The sequence below is a fragment of the Dasypus novemcinctus genome, chromosome 4, assembly GCF_030445035.2.
Source record: "Dasypus novemcinctus isolate mDasNov1 chromosome 4, mDasNov1.1.hap2, whole genome shotgun sequence".
Lineage (NCBI taxonomy): Eukaryota > Metazoa > Chordata > Mammalia > Cingulata > Dasypodidae > Dasypus > Dasypus novemcinctus.
Genome location: NC_080676.1, coordinates 76,471,670 through 76,493,084, shown reverse-complemented (window position 1 = coordinate 76,493,084; position 21,415 = coordinate 76,471,670). Strand labels below are relative to the sequence as shown.

The 21,415-nt window shown below is 41.3% G+C and overlaps 1 protein-coding gene across 2 annotated transcripts in view; it reads right to left on the bottom strand.

Annotated features, from left to right (window-relative positions):
• The window catches only part of MYLK (myosin light chain kinase), a 344,455-nt gene that overhangs the window by 237,618 nt on the left and 85,422 nt on the right, over positions 1-21,415 (bottom strand). For both annotated transcript variants that reach the window (XM_023590948.3, XM_023590949.3), the window contains exon 2: positions 19,170-19,332. The gene's annotated coding sequence lies outside the window, so the exon portion shown is untranslated. The remainder of the gene's footprint in view (positions 1-19,169; positions 19,333-21,415) is intronic.

The window sequence follows — 21,415 nt, the reverse complement described above, 5'->3', positions numbered from 1 at the left end:
CAAAATATTTGTAAATTGAATCCAACAGCATATAAAAAAACTATCTCAATTAAGTGGGTTTTATTCCTGGTATGCAAGGTTGGTTCAACATAAGAAAATCAAGTAACATAATACACCACATTAACAAACTGAAAGGAAAAAAACACATGATCATCTTGACTGATGCAGAAAAGGCATCTGACAAAAACACTTCAAAAGATAATTATAGAAGGAAAGTTCCTCAACATAATAAAGAGCACATATGAAAATCTTACAGACAGTATTGGATTCAATGGGAAGAGTTTGAAAGCTTTCCCCTAAGAAAATGAACAAGAAAAGGATGCCCACTGTCACTGCTGTTATTCAACATTGTGCTAGAAATTCTAGCTAGAGCAATTAGGCAAGAAAAATATACATATATATAAAAGGCATCTAAATTGGAAAAGAGTAAGTAAAACTACCACTATTCACAGCTGACATGATTCTATATTTAGAAAACCCCAAAATATCTACAACAAAGCTATTAGAGCTAATAAAATAGTTCAACAAAGTGGCAAGATAGAAGATCAACACACAAAAATCAATATTGTTTTTCTATACACTAGTAATAAGCAAGCTGAGGAGGAAATCAAGGAAAAAATTCCATTTACAATAACAACAAAAAGACTAAATATCTAGGAATTAATTTAACCAGGAATATAAAGGCTCTGTATTCAGAAAACTGCAAAACACTGCTAAAAGAAATCAAAGAAGACCTAAATAAATGGAAGGACATTCTGTGTTCATAGATTGGAAGACTAATCTCATGAAGATGTCAATTCTACTCAAATTGATTTATAGATTTAATGCAATACCAATCAAAATCCCAACAGCCTACTTTATAGACATAGAAAAGTCTATTACCAAATTTATTTGAGAGGAAAGGGGTCCAGAAAAGCCAAAAACCTCCTTTAAAAGAAAAAAGAGTGAAGTCAGAGAACTCACACTTCCTGACCTTGAAGTGTATTATAAAGTTATAGCAGTTAAAACAGCATGGAATTGGCATAAAGATAGACAAACTGATTACTGGTCAATTTGTCTAAATTAGACAAATGGTCAATTTGTCTAATCATCTCTATGGTTAACTGATTTTATATAAGCCTACCAAGTCCACTTTTCTGGGACAAAACAGTCCCTTCAACAAATGGTGCTGGGAGAACTGGATATCCATAACCAAAGAATGAAAGAGGACCCCTATCTCACTCCCTATACAAGAATGGACACAAAATGGATCAAAACATTAAACATAAAAGCCAGGACCATAAAACTCCTAGAAGATAAAGTAGGGAAACATCTACAAGACTTGTGGTAGGTGGGATCTCTTAAAGCTAACACCCAAAGCATGAGCAACAAGAGAAAAAATAATTAACTTCTTCAAAATTAAGCTCTTCTATACCTTAAAGGACTTTGCAAAGAAGGTAAAAGGCAGCCTACTCAATGGGAGAAAATATTTGGAAATCACACATCCAACAAGGCTCTAATATCCATGATATATAAAAAGATCTTACAACGCAACAATAAGACAAATGATCCAATTAAAAACTGGTCAAAAGCCCTATTTTAATATCTATTTTTCTAAAGAAGAAATACAAATGGTGAAAAAACACATGAAAACATGTTCAACATCACTGGCTATTAGGGAAATGCAAATCAAAACTACAATGAGATACCATTTCACACCTACTAGAATGGCCACTAATAACAAACAGAAAACGACAGGTACTGGAGAGAATGTGGAGAGATAGGAATGCGTATTCACTTCTGGTGGGAATGTAGAATAAATACAGCTACTGTGGAAGTCTGTTTGGTGGTTCCTATGTAAGTTAGATATAGCTCTACCATATGACCTGGTAATATGGCTGCTAGGTATATACCCAAAAGAAAAACTGAGAGTAGTGACATGAAGAGACATCTGCACACTGATGATCAGACCAGCATTATTCACAACTGCCAAAAGATGGAAACAACCCAGGTATCCATCAACTGATGAATGGATAAAGAAACTGTGGTATATACACAAGATGGAGTATTATTCAGCTGTAGAAGAAATGAAGTCGTGAAGCATCTAACAATATGGATGAACCTGGAGGATATTATGTTGAGTGAAGCAACCCATATACAGAGGGGAAAATATTGTATGACTTCACTATTATGAACTAAATATAATGAGCAAAGTCATGGAGTTAAAAGCAAGAATATAAGTCACCAGAGAATAAAATGAGGCTAGAGAATGGTTGAGGTTTTATCTGTGCAGAATTGGTAAAAAGTTGTTTATAAATGTTTGGAAATGAATAAAAATGGTGAAAGCACACCTAGGATTTATAATTAGTTGCACTAATATATGGGTATGACAATGGTATTTCATTTTTTTTTTTGAGTAATGAAAATGCTCTAATATTGAATGAAGTGATGAATGCACAACTCAGTGATTATACCAAATGCCATTCATTATACAGTTTAATTATATGGTTATGACAAAAAATAAATAATAGGGTGGACTGGGGGAAAAACAAACCAAATGTAAATATGTTAAGTAGTTATATTTTGATGATGCTATTTCATAGTTTGTGAAACAAAGGTTTCACAACAATGCAAGGTATTTGTGGTGGGGTGCTCTATATGACGTTATGCATGTTTGTTTTGTAAATTCACTTTTGCTATACACTTATGGTTTATGTATGTTCGTGTATGGATGACATACTTCAATAAATTGTTTTTAAATGGGAAAAAAAACCCAAAAAACGCATCAGGTTTCCCAGCCAGACAATTGAAGAAGCTGTGGTATGGCATCAGGTTTTCCTTTCTCAATTGATCTTTGTAGGTTTCTGTCACCTCTATAATCTGGCCTCCAAAGCAGAGCTCTCTCAATTTATGCAGTGTTTTCCCTCTTCTCTCTTAGCTAGGAATTTAAAATAGTATCCAGGTGACAGAAAGTAACTTCTTCAGACCAGCAGAATATCTCAGCCTACATGTACTATCAGGAATTAAAAATGCTTTTTGACCCTGAATAAAAGGGGGAAATGGAAAGGACAAATGAATTTATATGGCCATGAGTCTCCAAAAAAGAACCAGGAGGTTATCAGAGGGGTTGCCCTTATGCACACCTCAGCAGAGGCCCAGAGACAGATAAAGTAGATACAACCCCAGGTATTGGTTCTTCTGAGGGCTACAGAGACCCATGGGTTCTATGGTCATGGCAGATGGACTTCAGTGCCATGTCAGTTGGCCCTACTTTGGAGTTTGTGGTCCTGAGTATGATGGAGTTGGATTCAGATGTGATCTCTGTTCACAAGCCTCTCCTGTCACTTTTACCGGACCTGTGGTTAGCGCTGGGGTTTAGTGTATACTCAGGGGACCTGAATCTCTGGACTCTCCATGTGATAGCCAGGCCCTGAGCCTCAACACACTTGCAACTCCTACCCTCTGGTTTATTGGACTTACCCCAGCCAGCTAACAGGGAGGTGAAGAAGGTCAACCACCACACGAGGGAGCTAAGAGTGCCTGCAACTGCAAGCAGGAGGATTGCATCCATCATCCAAGTGAAATCAAAGCACCCTCTCAATACAGAGGTGGAGTGGACATAACCATCCCAGGGTCCACAGAATGGAGGAATAGAGTATAGATTAGAGCGGACTTACTGATAGTCTATTCTAGAACTACTGTGATTAGTAATGAAAGTAAATGTAGCACTGAGATGGAGAAAGTGGCCATGGTAGCTGCTGAAGGTGGGAATGGGAAGAAGAGATGTGATGTGGGGCATTTTCAGGACTTGGAGGTGTCCTGGGTAGTACTGCAGGGACAGTTACTGGACATTTTATGTCCTTCCATGGCCCACTGGGTGGACTGGGGGAGAGTGTAAACTGTAATGTGGACCACTGACCATGAGGTGCAGCAGTGCTCAGAGATGTATTCACCAAGTGCAATGAATGTCCCATGATGATGGAGGAGGTTGTGGTTATGGGAGGAGTGGGGTGAGGGGGGTGGGGGGTATATGGGGACCTCATCTTTTTTTTAATGTAACATTAAAAATTAATTACTTTAAAAAAATAAAAATAAAATAAAAGTGATTTAATGAAAAAAAAAAGAAAAAGAAAACGTATGTCCCCAGAAAACTTGTACACTAAAAAAAAAAAAGTAACTTCTTGGTTAAGTCCAGAAAAGTCTAAGAAAGATTGTCTCACTACTTGCTACTGAGCCTCTCAAACAACAGAACAAAATACCTATAAAAAATCTAGATAACTCCTTATTTCAGCAATCCCTGCAGTATTTATCTATCTGTTCATGAGAACAGTGAGCTTCTAACTTAGGTCAGGAGTTGCATCTGTTTGACTTTAACATGGATGTTAGCACCCCTGAGCTGAAACTCAGAGAAACCACACAAAGAAAGGTGCTTTGCCACCTCTCTGAGGCCTTCCGCGATGCAACTGAGGCGCTCAGGGTCACACCTTTCTGCCTGTCGGCACAGGGGAGGGGCCTTCTTCAGCCCAATCCTGTTTGATTTGCAAGCTTCGCTCCCAGACAGAATTATTGACTGTCAACTTGGCACTCAGTAGCGCTGGGTTCCCAACAAACCAGCCAGTAGAGAAAACAGAACAGAGGGTAGACAAGAAGTAAACAGAGCTTACCCAGGCCAAGCTCCTATCTGCTTACAGTTATCTTCAACCATTTGAGGTAATTTCTGTACCAGCCACAACCTGGGATTTTCAATTAAAAATCAAGATCTTCTCCAGGGAGAACTGCTTCAAGGTATGCAAATAGGGTAAATCTCTGCTGACAAATTATTTACTTTTTGCTCTTATTCAGCCTTATTTCTTTTTGGAAATTCTAATGGGCCATGTACTAGATGTGTGGGAAAGGCGAGGAAGGTTGCAAAGGGAAAAAGACCTCCTGGGTCAGAGTTAAATATATCTCCTACAAACTTTAGGTTTTTAACCACCATTTTAGAGCCCAATTTTACCCACAGGCTGCAGCAGCCTAGGAATAACCACCTTTCTACCCTACAATTAATCAGGAAGCAGGGCCACATTCTTATGCTACACCTGGGCCAATTCTCTATCAAGCGGGGCCCACCTCAGCATCAGCAGTCTTAATTCTCCAACTCTCAGGTACTAGAGACAGCCAGCGAAGCAAGTGTCACCAACCTAGAACATCCTCCACCCTCCTTTTCAATGATTACAATGATCATATAACAGATTGTCCAACCCAGGATTCTTTTGAGAAGGAAAAGGGATTGGTGGATGTAGACCCCAACCTACTTCCCCAGTCTCCATAAGTCTATACAAAATGACAGTTCAAAGATGTTTTCTCTGACCAACTTTACCCTATTCTGGTCACATTTCACATGCTCTCAGTCCTGGAAACTGTTTACACTATTGCACACACTAGGTTATATTTGGGCATATTGTATTTGTCATTCCTTTTCTAGACAATATCTTGCCTGCTGGCTATTTGCATGAACATTGAACTCCATCCCCCATTCCCTTTGTTCCATCCTCTGATATGAATGTCCTCCTCTGTTATTGTTCATAAACAAATACAATAATATTTTCTGAAAATGTGGTTGTGAGTGGAATCATGAATGACTTTTTTTCCTAATATAGATACTATCATTTTTGCATGTGTTTTCTTTTTTCTATAAATGCACTTTTTAAAAACACAGTTTCATATACACATACATGCACACACACATGTTCTCATTGCCTTTGTGCTTCATGCTTTTCTCCACAATTTCCTGGTTACAGAACTCTAATTCTCATTTTTAATGACTGTATAATGTTCCATCAGGGAATGAACCATAATTTTCTTGTAACATGCCCCTGATATTTACCATTTAGGTAGCTTCCAATTTCACCAAATCAAGCAGCATTGCAAGTCAAAGTTTCATGTCTGTAACTTTTCCTTTATTCTAGATTTTTCCTCCAAAGTATACTTCTAGAATTCTGATTACTGAGTCAACATATTTAAATTTTTTATGTCTCTTGACTCTGGTACCTTTTGATTTCTGTCAACCTATTAGTTCTAACTAATGGCTCCCCAAATATTTTGCCCTCCTTCCTCAGCCCCAGTTGAGTTTGATCACCTTGATCTGGTGGGGCTCAGGCAAGAACCAGGTCCAGAAATTTGAAGGGATATGCTCTTAGACATACAACCAAGGTAGGCAAGTCCTGGTGAGTGAGACAAGTATTGAGCAAGACTGGAAAGGATCTAGAGTTCAAGGAGTCATGAAGTTCAAAACAGCTATTACTATCAATCAAACACATGAGGCCTTCTACCCTCTTCAATATAATCCTGCCAGTGGGAGCAGCTCAGGAGTGCCCCCTCAGTCTTTTCAACCCAGCTGAATCCTACTCAGAAAAAGTCCCCTTGTTTTCTAAGCCTTTTCTAGCATGAAGTATAGGCAGTTAGAGCCCTGCCAATGACACAGATTCACAAGCACTGTTCCATGACAACGTTCCCACTAACCCATGATAAAATAAGAAAAATGAAGGCAATGTGGGACATCTTGCTACAGCTACCTATACATAATTTAAAAGACTGCCCTTTAATCTCAGATTATGTTCTGCACACTTTTTTTTTAATGTGTTCCTTCATTTTAAAAAACGTTGAAAACTGTGTTTAATTGGTTGTTCATTCATCACATATTTACTGAGAGTAACCACTTGCCAGATGCTCTTCTAGTCCCTGGAGACATGACAGTGAACAAACAATACAAGACAGCCCCTGCACAGCCAAGTTATGTTCTGACTGTTAAGGATTTGTCTCCCCAGCTATAGTGCCTTATGGGAAGGAGTCAGGTTTGTACATCTTTGTATCTCCCATTGCAGAGTGTCCCACACACAGTCAGTTCTCAGTAGACATTTATTGCGAGCACAGCTTTATAAGCATCAACACCGCCTGGGAGGTCCTGTTACGAGGATTAGCGGGGACATTTGTTGTGTGCACAGCAGAGGAAACTACAAGCAATATGGAGAGTTGGTTGAAAGCAGCCAGCTCTGGCGCCACACGGCCCAGTTTTCAATCCTAGCTCTGTTGTGGGGTGGTCAGCAAGTTCTTTAATCTCTCTTAGTCACTTGGAAAATGGGGAGGATGGTAAGAGTATAATACTTGCCTCAAGAGGTTGAGGCTTGAAACCCTCTGCACAGTGCTTGGCACACAGGGATCTCTCAGTAGATATGACCTGTTTGTAGCAGTGATAATAATATCAACTGGGTGCTAAATAAACCAGCTGTTAGATGACTGTAACAACATTAAACTAGGTGAAAAGGTCCACGGCCCAGAGAACTAAACTGATACTGAAGAAATGTTTGACCAGCCAGAAGAGTCTGGAAATAACAGGAAAAAAAACTTCTTTTGCACATAAAGGGGAAAAAAAAAAAAAGCCAGACTTTCTCTTTCTTCTCTGCTGATGCCCGTGATGGAAATATGGGAAAATGCTCCTGCAGAATCCAAGTTTCTCAAATGATGGGTACAGGTGCAAGCTCAACTGCAAATGGACAAGATGAGTTGGAGGGAACAGAATTAAGGGATAAAACACATACTGTTCAGGGACCTTCCTAAAGTATTGGTGTTCCACAGGCAGATAATTTCTAGTGTCATAAAGAGTTTTGGAATTTAAGAAGTTTTTGTGGGTAGGGGTAGGGTGGAAAACAAAACATTGGCCTCAGTTAAGAGGAGGACAGAGGCCCAAGTTTATGGAGGTTGCTCTTAGCACTGTGATTTAAATGGAATGCTGCAGAGATTTAATATCAGTGGTGCAGATAAAATAATGTCAGCAGACTGGATAATTAAAGATTTTTGGCTCACTTCTTTGCTCTCTCACTTTCTGGGGGAAGGATAAGAGAAAAAGGAGATGGGTCCAATAAAGCAAAGAATTTTCAGAGTTATAAAGATATTTTTAGTTACTCTTGACATCTGAGATAGCAAACACATTACTTCAGGATCAGATCCTGACCATGTCTTTTACACTGGGCTAAACATCAATTCTAAATCCCTTTGATGAAAATGTAATTCTTTTAAAGATACACACAGGCTAATTGAGACCATATTTGGGGAGTCTTTAGTTTACAACAGAGGAAGTTTCTGGTTGAGTGGAAGAGATGCCATTAAACCAGTTACCATCACTGCTATTCCTGACCGTTTCTCCCACATTGTTTTCCCTGCCTGCTTAGCTTCCCTCCTGGGCCTCTGCCTCTGGACCACACCTGCTCAGCTCAGAGGCGGAACTATCTAAGACCAGGGAGTTACCAGGGGGCCAACAGCCAGGTCACTGCAGAGCAGCAGGGACTCAACTACCTATTCTGACGTTTTAAAAAGATTTTATTGTGGTAACATACATATAATTTAAAATTTCCTGTTTTAGCCATCCTTAAGTATTAATACCCATTTGCTTTTTAAAACTTGGGATACTTGACAAGGTAAAAGTGAATCACAGAACCAAAGATACAGTTAAGAGTTAATGGATTGGTTTATCCCAGGTATTCAAGGGTGGTTCAACATACGAAAATCAATCACTATAATACACCACAATAACAGAATGAAGGGGGGAAAACCACATGATCATCTCAATTAATGCCAAAAAAGGCATTTGACAAAATCCAGTACCCCTTCTTGATAGAAAACACTTAGAAACTAAGAATAGGAGGAAATTTCCTTAACATGATAAAGGGCATATATGAAAAACCCACTGTTAATATCATAATAAATGGTGAAAGTCTGAAAGATCAGCAGCAACAAGACAAGGATGTCCATGGTCATCACCGTTATACAACGTTGTACCAGAAGTTCTAGCCAGGGAAGGGAGGGAGGGAGGAAGGAAAGGTGAGAGCAGGGAAAGGTGGAAGTGGGGAAGGGAGGGGGAAAGAGAGGGAGAGGGAAAGACAGAGAGAGAGGGAGAGAGAGGAGAAAGAAAGGAAGGAAGAAAGGGAGGTAGGGAGGAAAAGAGGGAGGAAGGAAAGGAGGAAGGGAGGGAGGAAGGGAGGGAGAAGAAAGCATCCAAATTGGAAATGAAAAAGTAAAACTTTCCCCATTTGCAGATGACATGATGCTATATACAGAAAATCCTGAAAAATCCACACCAAAGCTCCTACGGCTAATAAATGAATTAAGCATAGTGGTGGAGTACAAGATCAATACCCCAAAATCAGTAGTGTTTCTCTATACTAGCAATAAACAATCAGAAGAAGAAATCAAGAAAAAAAATTCCCTTCACAAAGCAACTAAAAGAATTAAATATCTAGAAAAAAATCTAACAAAGATGCAAAAGACTTATTTTATAGAAAACGATGAAACGTTGCTAAAATAAATCAATGAAAACCTAAAAAAATGGAAGGACATTCTATGTTCATGGATTAGAAGACTAAATATTGTTAAGCTGTCAATTCTACCAAAAATGATTTACAGATTCAACCCAATTTCAATAAAAATTTCAATAACCTTCTTTGCAGAAATGGAAAAGCCAATCATCAAATTTATATGGAAGGGCTAGGGCCCCCAAATAACCAAAGCCATTTTGAAAAAGAAGAAAGAAGGTTGAGGACTCATAGTTCCCAATCTTAAAACTTTTCACAAAGCCACAATAATCAAAACAGTGTGGTACTGGCACAAGGACGTACGTATAGACCAATGGAATTGAATTAAGAGTTTGGAAATCAACTTCACATTTATAGCTAACTGATTTTTGACAAGGGGGAAAGACCTCTCAATTGGGAATGAAAAGTCTTTTTAACAAAATGATGCTGGGAAAACTGGATCTCCATTTGCAAAAGAATGAAGGTGGACTCCCTACCTCACACCATATAAAATTTAACTCAAAATGGCTCAAAGATATAAATAGAAGAGTCAAAATTATAAAACTCCTAGAAGAAAATGTAGGGAAACATCTTCAGGACCTTGTGTCAAGCAATGGTTTCTTAGAATTTTCACCCAAAGCACGTGGAACAAAATAAAAACAGGTAAATGTGACCCCCTTGGAAGATTTTATCATAAAAGTAAATTGACAACTTACACAATGGGAGAAAATATTTGGAAACTACATATACAATAAGGGTTTAATATCCAGAATATATTAAAAAATCCTTCAACTTAACGACAAAAGACAAACAACCCAATTTAAAAATGAGCAAAACACTTGAATAGATATTTCCCCAAAAAGCATATACAAATGACCAAAAGCACATGAAAAGACACTCGCCAACATTAATCATTAGGGAAATGCAAATGAAACTACAAGATACCACATTTCATACCCACTATAATGGTGACTAATAAAAAAATGGAAAACCATAAGTGCTGGTGAGGATGCAGAAAAATGGGGACATTTATTCATTGCTAATTACCCTATCTATGCCCTGTCAATTCCACTTCTGGGCATATACCCAAAACAAATGAAAGCAGAGACTCAAACAGATACTTGCACACTGCTGTTTATAGTGGTATTATTCACAGTTGCCCAAAGATGGAAGCAACCCAAGTGTCCATCAACTGATGAATGGATAAACAAAATGTAGTATAGACACACAATGGAATATTATTCAGACTGAAAAAGGAATGAAGTCCTGATATATTCGACAACAAGGAGGAATGCTGAAGATATTATGTTGAGTGAAATAAGCCAGACACAAAAAGAAAAATATTGCACAATCTCACTAATATGAACTAATTATAATAAGCAAACTCATAGAGTCAGAATCTAGAATACAGGTTACCAGAGAACAGCATAGGGATAAGGAATACAGAGTTAAGGCTTAAAGTGTACAGAGTTTCTATTTGGGAAGATGGAAGTTCTAATAATGGGTGGTGGTAATGGTAGCATAAGATTGTGAACATAATTAATGTGGTTAAAAGGAAATCTTAGGTTGTATATATGTGATTAGGATAATTTAAAAAAAAATTTATGGAACTGTTTAACACAGTGAACCCTAAGTTAAACTATGGACAATAGTTAATAGTACAATTATAAAAATGTGTTGTCCCCCTTACGAAAGAGGGATGGACTCCTATGAGGGGAGAATGAGGTAGGGAAAGGAGCAAAGGACGACAACCAATGGAAAATTACCATCAGATAATACCTAACTGCAGGGGAAATCACCTGTCCAAGGCTAGGGCCCAAGACCCAATGCAGGAAGACACCAGATGACAAAAGGCCCACCCATCACCTGACCACCACAAGCTTCGTGGACCCCTTTCCTGACAGTTCCCACTCTGAGGAATACGAAGCCAGTGAAAAGTTGTTTCCAATCCCTCTTTTCCATAAGGCAGATTAATGAGAAAGCTGAGATTTACAAGTCCTAATTTATATGGAGGGGGAAGCCTTCATAAAACAGCACCCCCAGCCCAGCAGGCACAACTTGTGCACCTCGTTCAAGTATGCACACACTCCTGTCCTGAGTGTGTACTTTCACTTTACACTAAATTCTCCTGCTACTATTTTAAAAATTCTGCAGTCATCAATTGTAACAAATGTACCACATTAACTTAAGGTGTTAATAATAGAGTGGTATATTGGAATCCTGTATTTTGTGCATGATTGTTTTGTAAACCCACAAAGTCACTAGTAAAAAAGAAAGAGAGAAACTATAGGGATCTTCCAATCCAACCTCCCACCCAGCAGAGGATTCCTGTTCTGTCCCAAAGTGGGTGACAGTGAGCCTGACATGTGTGTGGAGGATCCACAGGGCATGGCCGAACGGTAAGGCTGGTGAATACGGACTTGGCAGCAAGGACAGAATCACAGCCTGTTTTTAGAGGCCAGACTTAACCAAGATCCGGCTGTGTCTCTCTGTGAGACAGACAGGCCTGGGAATGCCTGGAGCTGGCAGTAACACAGTTGGACTAACTCCTTTAGACCCCTTAGGGCAGGCCCAGTTTCTCCAGATTTCAGCCATCCTCCTCACACATGCAGGAAACTTCTTTGTGTATGTCTGAGAGTACAGAATTCTCAAAGGGTCCGAAGCTCAGAAAGAGGAGAGGAAGGGATGGCATGGGGAAGGAGTTCAAGTCCCTGCATTAAACAGGGTCTGCTATCTTAGGAAAGGTCTAGAGCCATCCTCTTCTATTTCCCAGTTCCTTCAGAGAGCATAAACAGAGGACCATAGAGTGGGGCCCTTGACAAATCTCAACCAGGGTATCTTTGTAAGGTAATCACCTAGAAAATCCTGCAAGGAAACTTCTTAGCCCCACAAGCAGCCCATTCTACCATGGGACATTGTATTACTCAGGAAATTCTTTTTGATGAGCCAGCTATGCTTCCCCCTAGCTGGACTTAATTCTGCCTCCTGGAGTCACATAGAGTAAATGCTTCTCCTCTACAAGTGTTTGAAGACAGTCATCATTTATCCTTTATTCTTCTGCAGACTAGACACACCCAGCTCCTTCAACTAATACTACTTGGTCTGGTTTCAAAAACTCTTCCACATCCTCTGGGCACTTCTTAGTTTGACCATGACCTTCTTGGTGTGGCCCTGAGGACTGAAGAGAGAACATAGGAGCTCAGTGGTTATATGCACAGGTCTGAGTCCCAGTTCTATCACTCACTGTGCTTCAGTTTCCTTAGCAGCAAAATGGAGATAACCTTAGGTGTGAGAATAAAATAAGTCAATTCACGGAGAATTCTTAGAACTGTGCCTAGCACATGATAAACATCCATATTTCTTAGCACAGTGCTTGGCATATAAAAGGTACAAAATTCATACACAAATCGTCCAGCTGGATATACCAATTCCACTATTCACCAGCTGACCTCAGGCAAGTCACTTAATGTTTAGTTTCCTTACTAATACTAAGAAAACAACAATAATACCACTTCTGATCAAGGTTGTTTTGAAGCTTTGATGAGGTAAGGAATGAGAAGCGTCTAGGTCAGTGCTTGGTGCATAACAAGGCTGTAATGAACATTAGCTCCCGTTTTCTTTCTAGTAAAGCAATTGTTGGAAGGCAATTTTTCATGACTTGCTTCCATTTCTGTCTGTCTTGCGAACAGAGACACTGATTGCCTTTGTTCCAGCCTATTTTGAAGAGTAATCAGCTATTCAATTAAAACTTGAATAGCAAATGGCCTTGGAAGAGAGAGACAGTGCTCCCTACAGTGCAAAGGACAGCCATATAAAAGCTCAGGGTTTCTCTCCTGTAACGCTGTCTGCTGCATGTGCAGCTGTCATCCAGACCTCTTTGCATCATCCTGGCTCAGAAAACCAGTGCAAGAGACTCTGGCTACTGCTATTGTTATGAACCATAAAGTCCTTTGTCTCAACCCAGGAGCCTTGTGTATTGTCCCAGCATCCATGCAATTGTGGTAGTCTAATTTAACTGGCAAGTAGGTAAAATCTCAGGCCCTTTATAGTTATTAACAATAACCTGTAGGAAACAACCAACCTCCAGTCTTTATCTCAAACTATCAACTCCATTGCATCCTGCCATGTTTACCTGAGTTTTAAAAAATGCTAAATAAAGGGTAAGTGAAGGGTTTTATATTTATTCATGTTGTTTTTTATAATCTTGATTTTAATCCAAAGTTCCAGTCATCTGAGGTCTTTCTAAAGCTTACTTTTTTGCACTGGGGGTGGGGGCATCATTTTAATTTGAAGGTCCTCTTTCAAGTTCCCTTCTCTTAGATACACATGCCATTGTCTCACCTCCCCGCCAACACACCACTCCAATCAGACCAGGTACAAGTACTTCTTCTAAATCTATATTCCAATCCATAATATTAGAAACCAGGTTTCCGTAGTACAAAACTTGTGGCAAGTTTATACCTACATTCAATCTGTGGGCAAGAGAAGTGCAGTTTCTACCATATCCTAAGATATAAGAACTGAACTGAATTAAATGAGGGCTCTTCTGCTCCCTCCTCACCCCTCACCAACAGCACTGAGCAGACCTCTCATACTGATCCCCACCTCCAGAGGTGGGGATGCATCACATGAGGATATGACACAGCTGAAGGCCTTAGGGGTCAGCAAAACACCAGAGAGTACAGTTAGGCAGAAGGGTCCTTCCTTCTGGGGAACCTGGCCTAGAACCACCAAAGCTGGAACCTAGGGCAATGCAGATTGTAATGAGAATGAAGCTGTATGAATGGGGCAGGTGGTGTGTGCAAATACTGCCTTGCACGTGCTCCAGAATCATAAACTTTCTCTTTTTCTTCAAGGAGAAGAGAACACAGGGACAATGTTATGAAATACCCAAAACAATTTCAACGGACCCCCAACAGCCTCATGGGAGGCTGGTGGATGTGGAAGTTGTCAGTGCCTCTAAATCTTCCTCAGACACCATGGAACTAGCTGGGACATGGTCTTCACCTCTGCCTCTGCATCTGTTCCTGCCACCGCTACCATCTTTAGATCAAAGATTCATGAGCTTGACAAACTTATCAACTATTCAGCTATGCTACCAGTGATTTTCATCGTTTTCTCCCCTGGGCACTTTCTTGCATTTTACAATTACTTCCTCTACCGCTATAAAATTTAATATATTTAGAACTCAGCATCTGGTGTTAAGTAACAACTTATGATTCTTTCAATAAATAAATAAAATAAATAAGCCGAAAAAATCTCTTCAATTACAAATCTTTGGTCTTATTTACCTTTTCAATATTGTGGGTTTGATTTTTAGATTTTGGTGTCTAAAGAATTTTTACAATATTTTCGTGCATGACAGGGAATCCCACTCAACATCTGGTCATAAGTTACTAGCAGACCTGCGGCACAGTTTTCTTTCTTTTGAAAAATAATTAATCTGTAATGCTTTTAATGGATATCAAATGGATAAAAGCAGCTTTTATCTTAATATAATTTTAGCAGTAAGCTTGGACCTTATCAGGTCCCGTGATCAGTAATCATCTGGACAAGTTTAATAAATTAGGTTCCGAGGATAATTCCAGGGTGGATTGTTGGCCTCAAACTCTGTAGGACCAGAAATGTGTCCTGTCCCCACACGCAGGGTCTCTTCTGTGCTTGTAAAGGGCTCTCAGCTTCTGGCCCTGCCTTCCCCGAGAGGACTCCACTTCTCTTCAAAGCTCTCCCAAGTGCCCCCAAGCAGGAGTCCTATACTTTGATACAATGGACCCCCTGGTTTCTCTATGTCCACGTAAGAGACAGGAGAGGAGCCAGATCTTATCCCAGTCTCCCAATTGCCAGAAAACCTCTCTCTCTTCCTACACCGATTAACTCCCAATTTGTACCACCCTGTAAGGGTTCTGCTAGACACTGCCCCAGTCGGACATAGCTAGCCTCTCTGTCTTGGGTTACCCTCACACAGATATAGACCAGTGAAACCTGTTCAAAGGAAGAGCCCATAACTGACCCTAGAGTACTGCCCCTAGAATTCCTCTCCAGATACAGGTCCCATTGCAACTCTCTGTTCTTTGTAGGGACCTAAAATGGTGGTTCCGAGTATGGTACCGCCAAGGGAAGCTGAAGGGACTCCTCTATCCTTCCTCAGCTCCATCAGGGGTAACAATACATTTTTCAGAGAAGGAAGGTGGAGAATCCCACTGCTGCATCAGTGGACATTTATATAGCTCAGCATAACCTCTCAGGGGCCCCTCTTCCTCAGGTTGGAGCCACACGACCACACTTAAGGGGCTGACACTTCTGTGTTTCCATCCTGCTTTTCCATCTGTCTGTTCCTTTGCCACCAAACTCCTTAGACTCAGAGCTGACATCACCAACCTTGTCTGCTGAGAATGGAACTAGTCCTGCCTTTTCCTCATCAGCACTGTCCCCTGGCCGCCCACAGCCCCAGTGACAGACAACTCCAAAATACCTCCTACACAGAATGGTCACCTCAGGCTGAGCCTCCACACCACACCTCCACACAGCACAGCTCTTTCAATGAGAGGAGTCACAGCTTGCAGTCCCAAGTGCATGCAGAATAACAGTGAAATCACCCCTGGCCTTAAGGAGTTTTCATTCTAATGGGGGAAGTCAGAGTCCATGAGCACATAAGAAACCAGGAAATCACCAAGAGGCCATTTTTATCAGCTTAATAAATACCTCTCAGCAGCAATGACACATTTGATCACCTTCCATCTTCTTGAAAGACTTTCTTCTCCTGGTTTCTGGGGAGCTGCACGCTGCTTATTTCTCCTACTTCCAATTCCTGGATTCTAAATGATTAGAGTAGTGACTTCTGAGGTTTATCAAACCCAGTCCTGACATTTTACATACCACCTAGAGACTGATGATTCCCAAACATACTGCGGGTCCCAACTTCTCTACTGACCTGCAGAATCTTAAATCCTACTATCTAGTGAACATCTCCACCTCAACAAGAACTCTGGATTTTCTCCCACCAAGCATCCTCCTCCTGAAGCAGTTCCCATTCAGACCAACAGCTCCACCATCCTCTTCAAATTTCAAGCCTCAGAGTCACTCCACCCTCTCACACTCCACTTCCAATCCACCGGGATTCCCATTAGTTAAACCCTCTATCTGATCATATCTCCAAACTCACCTCCTTTCACACTCTGCCTCATCCATCCACTCTAGCCCTTCCTACCCTGCTTGCTCTTTCTCCAACCACATCAAGTTCACTCCTGCCTCAGGACCTTTGCAATTGCCAGTCCCTCTGCCTCGAATAAGAGTTCTTCCTCCAGATCATCTCAAGACTCACTCCCTCACTTTATTTTTCTGTTCTCTACTCACATACCACCTCCACAGAGAGGCCTTCCTTGACTACCCTGACAGTGCTACATAAAATTACCCTCCACTCTAACCTCTCCATCCCCTTACCCTGCTCTACTTTTCTTCATTGCACTTTAAAATTACTGCCAGATATTATTCTCTTCCTCTTATTAGAATGAAAATTCTAATGAATGAATGACATATGTGATGGATTAGACAGATTAATGTTAACCACACTGACATGGGTTACATTATTTTCTTGGAAGCCAACCAAATTTCTCATAAAAACAATGGTATAAGGGATGGTAACAATATTGACCAAGGTCCTAATGCCCAACTTTTAAAGAAATATGATCACACCCTGTATTTAATTACAAAGCAGAGAGCAACATAAAGCTCTCTAAAATACATATGTTTTCATTAGAAAGAGAAGCATAATAATCAGGCACAGGTAAAGATTCTGTGATGTGATATAATATCACAATATATTGCTCAAAGTTATTTTAACAAAAGCAGAATGAACATCTTCACAAAGGTCATGAAATTCCAGTAAGACTTTTTCCATAGGCATCTCTGAAAAAATTTATTGAGAGGAGTAAAGATTACTTGCTCTTCTGAGAAGGCAATTAAGGAATGTCTGTGTGTTGATAACAGTTTCCGCATCATGTGTGAGTTGCCCATTAGCATAAACTTCAAGGGATTCAAAGAGGACACTGAATTCCAGACTGCCTTTGCACTGACTAGCTGTGTATCTATGAATGAGTCACTTTGTTCATTCAGCCCTGTTTCCTCGTCAATGCAGGGAAAGGAGTACTAGATGATTTCTGCAGCCCCATCCAGCTCTAGGTTTTAGAGCAGAAGTTTTACTCTCCTCTTCTCCTCACTGCAAATTTCCCTATCCAAGCATAAAGTTGGTGATGAAACAGAAAGGGCTTCTTGCATAGTTCACTCATCAGTAGAGGCTTCACCTCCATCCAGAATTCAGCTAAGGCAAAGTTGCCTTTAAAATAAAGGGACATGTGTTAATTTTTCCATCCTTTCATCTTCTACCACTGCTGCTTCACACTGTCAAAAAGCCTTAAGGCTTTGCCTTTAAAGGGAGCCATATTCTTATATACGTAGCATTTACTTTGATCCAGCCGTCCTCAAATTCTACAAAGCTTCAGGTTCTGAATTTTCTTTCAGGCAATAATAAGCAACAAGCAGACATTAGGACACTGCTTTTTTCCCTCATTATTCACTTTAGAATCCAACCTCATAGACACTTTTTAAAAATTCCTTTCAAGTTACAGGATTTATTGTCCTAACAAGACAGCAGAACCTACACACTTAATTTTGTCTTTCAAAGAAGTCTAAGAAGCTTTTCTCTCACTTCAATAATGGCACCATAGTTCAAAGCAGGTTTGCAAACACGGGGGGTGGGGGAAATCAGTATCTTTTTCTTTTTTTTTTTTTAGGAGGTACCAGAGATCGAACCCAGGACCTCATATGAGGGAAGCAGGAGCTCAACCACTTGAGTTACATCCACTCCCCCAGTATTATTTTAAAACAATCACGGGCCATGCCTCCTTTTACTAATTCCCCCTTTTTTCTCCCTCCTTCCCATTTTCTTTGCTTCATTAGAATTGGGCCTGGCCCTATTCGGCTCCTTTGCAGTCAGAGTGGCTGACACTGACCAAGGACCCTTGCAGTACTATACTGTGAGACGCTAAGGGGAAGGGCAGGGATGGAGGAGGGAAACCATCATCCTCACTAGCTAAAGCCACAAAAAGCAATGGAATGCTATCCATCCACTCCCAATTACACATATGAAATTCCAGAAGATCAAAAGGTTATCCCCATTTTTTGAAATATTATTGAGAATATTTACCATTGTATAGCCGTCCAAAGAAGGCACCATCTTTTTAAATAGACTCGCTATATATTATTACACAGACTTCTCACTGAAGAAATGAAGATGAGCATCTCTGTGAAGCAGTGCCAATAAAAGGCTTAGTTAGGACCTGGGAGAGCTTGGACCATGGAACTAGCTACTGTTACAGGACCAATAACACAGAATTCTACCTGTGCTCCAGCACCAATGATGCTTGCTTGCTAAGGAACAATGGAGTAAAAAGAGAGCTCAAAACCAAATGGAATTCATCAGAAGAGCCTCCTGGGGCAGCAAGAGGAGGAAGTTTTCAGCCAGTTTGGAAGGCTGGAGTACCACGGTTTAGAGGCAGGAACAGCTTCTAGTAGAGGCCAGGGCACCTAGCAGGTACTTCACCAATCTTGTTTCCTGGCTGGCTCCAGTGACTGTTCCCACCAACTTAGCCAGTTTTAGAATTGACCAGCTAAGCCAAGGTCAAGAGATAATGCCAAAGCATGTTGCCTTCACCCCCACCTGCCTGGGCACCTGGCCAGGTGTCATCTCACCTTGGGGGCACCAGTCTCTCCCAGTTGCCCAGGAAAACAGTTCCCCTCTCTGGCACCTCTTCAGGGTGGGCTGAAGAGGAACAGTCAACAGCAATAATTTAAACTCTGCCCACTCACCAATGACTCCTTCACTGTTTGTTGTGGCAACTGGGCTGGGAGGACAATAAAAGACGTCCTGAGATCTGCTTTGCTGGGGGTCAGGAGCCTTCAACTGAGAAATTCCTGAAGTTGTTCTGAACTGCAGCAGAGGCAGCTGATTCAGGAGTCACCTAGATGGCACCTGGGTGGAAAAGAGAACAGGAAAGCCAAATAAGAGACAGATAAGCAAAAGGGATGTGGGAGCAGCTGGGAAGACTATGTCACTCATAGGACAGTCTGTGTGAAAACATCCCAAAGAAGACGATAGGTTGTTTTTATTACTGAGGTGGGGGGCGGGGTAAGGGGGGGAGAAGTTAGAGGTTTAGAGTTTAGGAACAATAGTTACAAGAAGAACAAGAACGAGGTGCCTTCCTCCTCCACAGAGGACAGACACCAGAGAACCATGGAGATACTGAGGTGGTGCTAAGGTTACATACATTACAGGGTCTGGAGGGGGTGACAGAAGGCCAGGAGAGCCACCTCTCGGCAGGTAAGAGTGGTGCAGGCAGGGGGCTATGGGCCCCTCTGGAGGGAGCTGAACAATTGGGCCTGGCTTCAGTGACAGCCAGGGGAAAGAGGGACTGACTGGACAGGGAGAAAACACCCACGTTGCACCCTCACTGTCCCTGGAGCCAAGCTTGCATTCCTTCCTTCCCCAGAATGGCACCAAGGCAGCCCACGGGGTCTACTCATTTAGCCTGCCCAGGCTCCAGAAGTTACCCCTTCTCCTCCCTTCAAAAACTTTTGCTCCCTTTGGGTGGCAAATCCCACTCACTTCTTCAGAGGGAAATGAGTATCTGTTTGAAGTAATAAACCCATTTTCTCAAGGTACAAATGACTGATCTCTGAATTCTTTATATGCTACCCTTCCAGAAGAGCTATAATTTGTAAAGGATAGTTTATAAACCCAAAGGACATCAAGGTCCTACAATGGAATGTTAGCAAGTGCCTGAGACAGAAAGTTCCTTTAGGATCCCTGACTAAATCACACAGGAGACCTAGAGGGTAGAAACCCCAAGTTCAGGATGTGCTTCCCTCCAGCTTCACATCAGAAGCTGAGGCACACCTTGAAGAGGAAATGAGAGGGACAAGGCCCTCAGAAATGGGTGGGTTGAGATGGAATTCCCCACCCCTTATCATCCTTCCACCTGGACAGAAGACTTCAGCAAAAAGCTGATTCCAGAAGGCCAGCCCCATCTGCACCCCACCGCTCCATGACTGGGAATCCCCTTGCCCGCAGGACCACGCAAAGCAGGACAGACGTTTCTGTTAGTAGTGGTTTCGGCATCTCCTGCAGGCTAAGCCAGTCCAGGTCCCAGCAAGATGTCCCTCTACCAAGCAAGATCAGCACCACCTGCTGCCACTCTCCTCAGGGGTTCTCCACCCTTGTGAGGGCTCATGGCGACAGGTATCCACCTGTCTTAGTTTCTTGACTGTGACTCCAGTTCCAGCTTGTACACACCTGGCACCACATCCTCACCAGCCACCCCTCCCCTTTATGCCAGCAAGACGAGCCTTTTCACAGCCCACTCCTCCTACACTCACAGGCCCAGCCCCTGTCCTGTGCCCACACTAGGTCTCTGGGTACTCTGCCCAGCTGATTAGTCCACTCCTGGCTATAATTTCGTAAGTCAACCTGCACCATGGATGCTTTATATTCCACCTACTTCCGAAAGGACCTGAAGTCACCCAAAAGAAAACAAAAAAATAAAGCTACTGATTTAAAAAATAAATAAAACTACATAAAAAGCTGGTTAATACATTCAAAATGGTTTTCAAAGCCAATTTTGGAGCCCTATCATGCATTACATCTGCCTCTGAACTCCCTGACATTATGGCAGTAAAAGGAAACAAAATGGGTCACATAATTCTTCTTGTTGGATGAGGAAGCAAATGCTTGTCAGGAAATGGACCCATTAGCACTGATCTCCAAAAGGCCTCTTTACAGAGCGGGGACCAAACATCATGATGGACAATTCCAATCCATAGTGTTTCAGAGGGAAATATTCACCATTTGTTTCTCTTTAAATATTAATTTTTGATAAAAGCCCGGGTGCTATTAAAACATGACTTGGGATTTTTGCAGTGAGCTAAGGTAATGTGGTTTGGGTAGGGGTCTAATAGCTTGATACAAGTAATAGCGGTTCTCCATAGAAAGCTGTGCTGCCCTCATCATACCCGTCCTGACTGGGGGAGAAGGTGGACTAGAGATGTGTGGCTGGAGA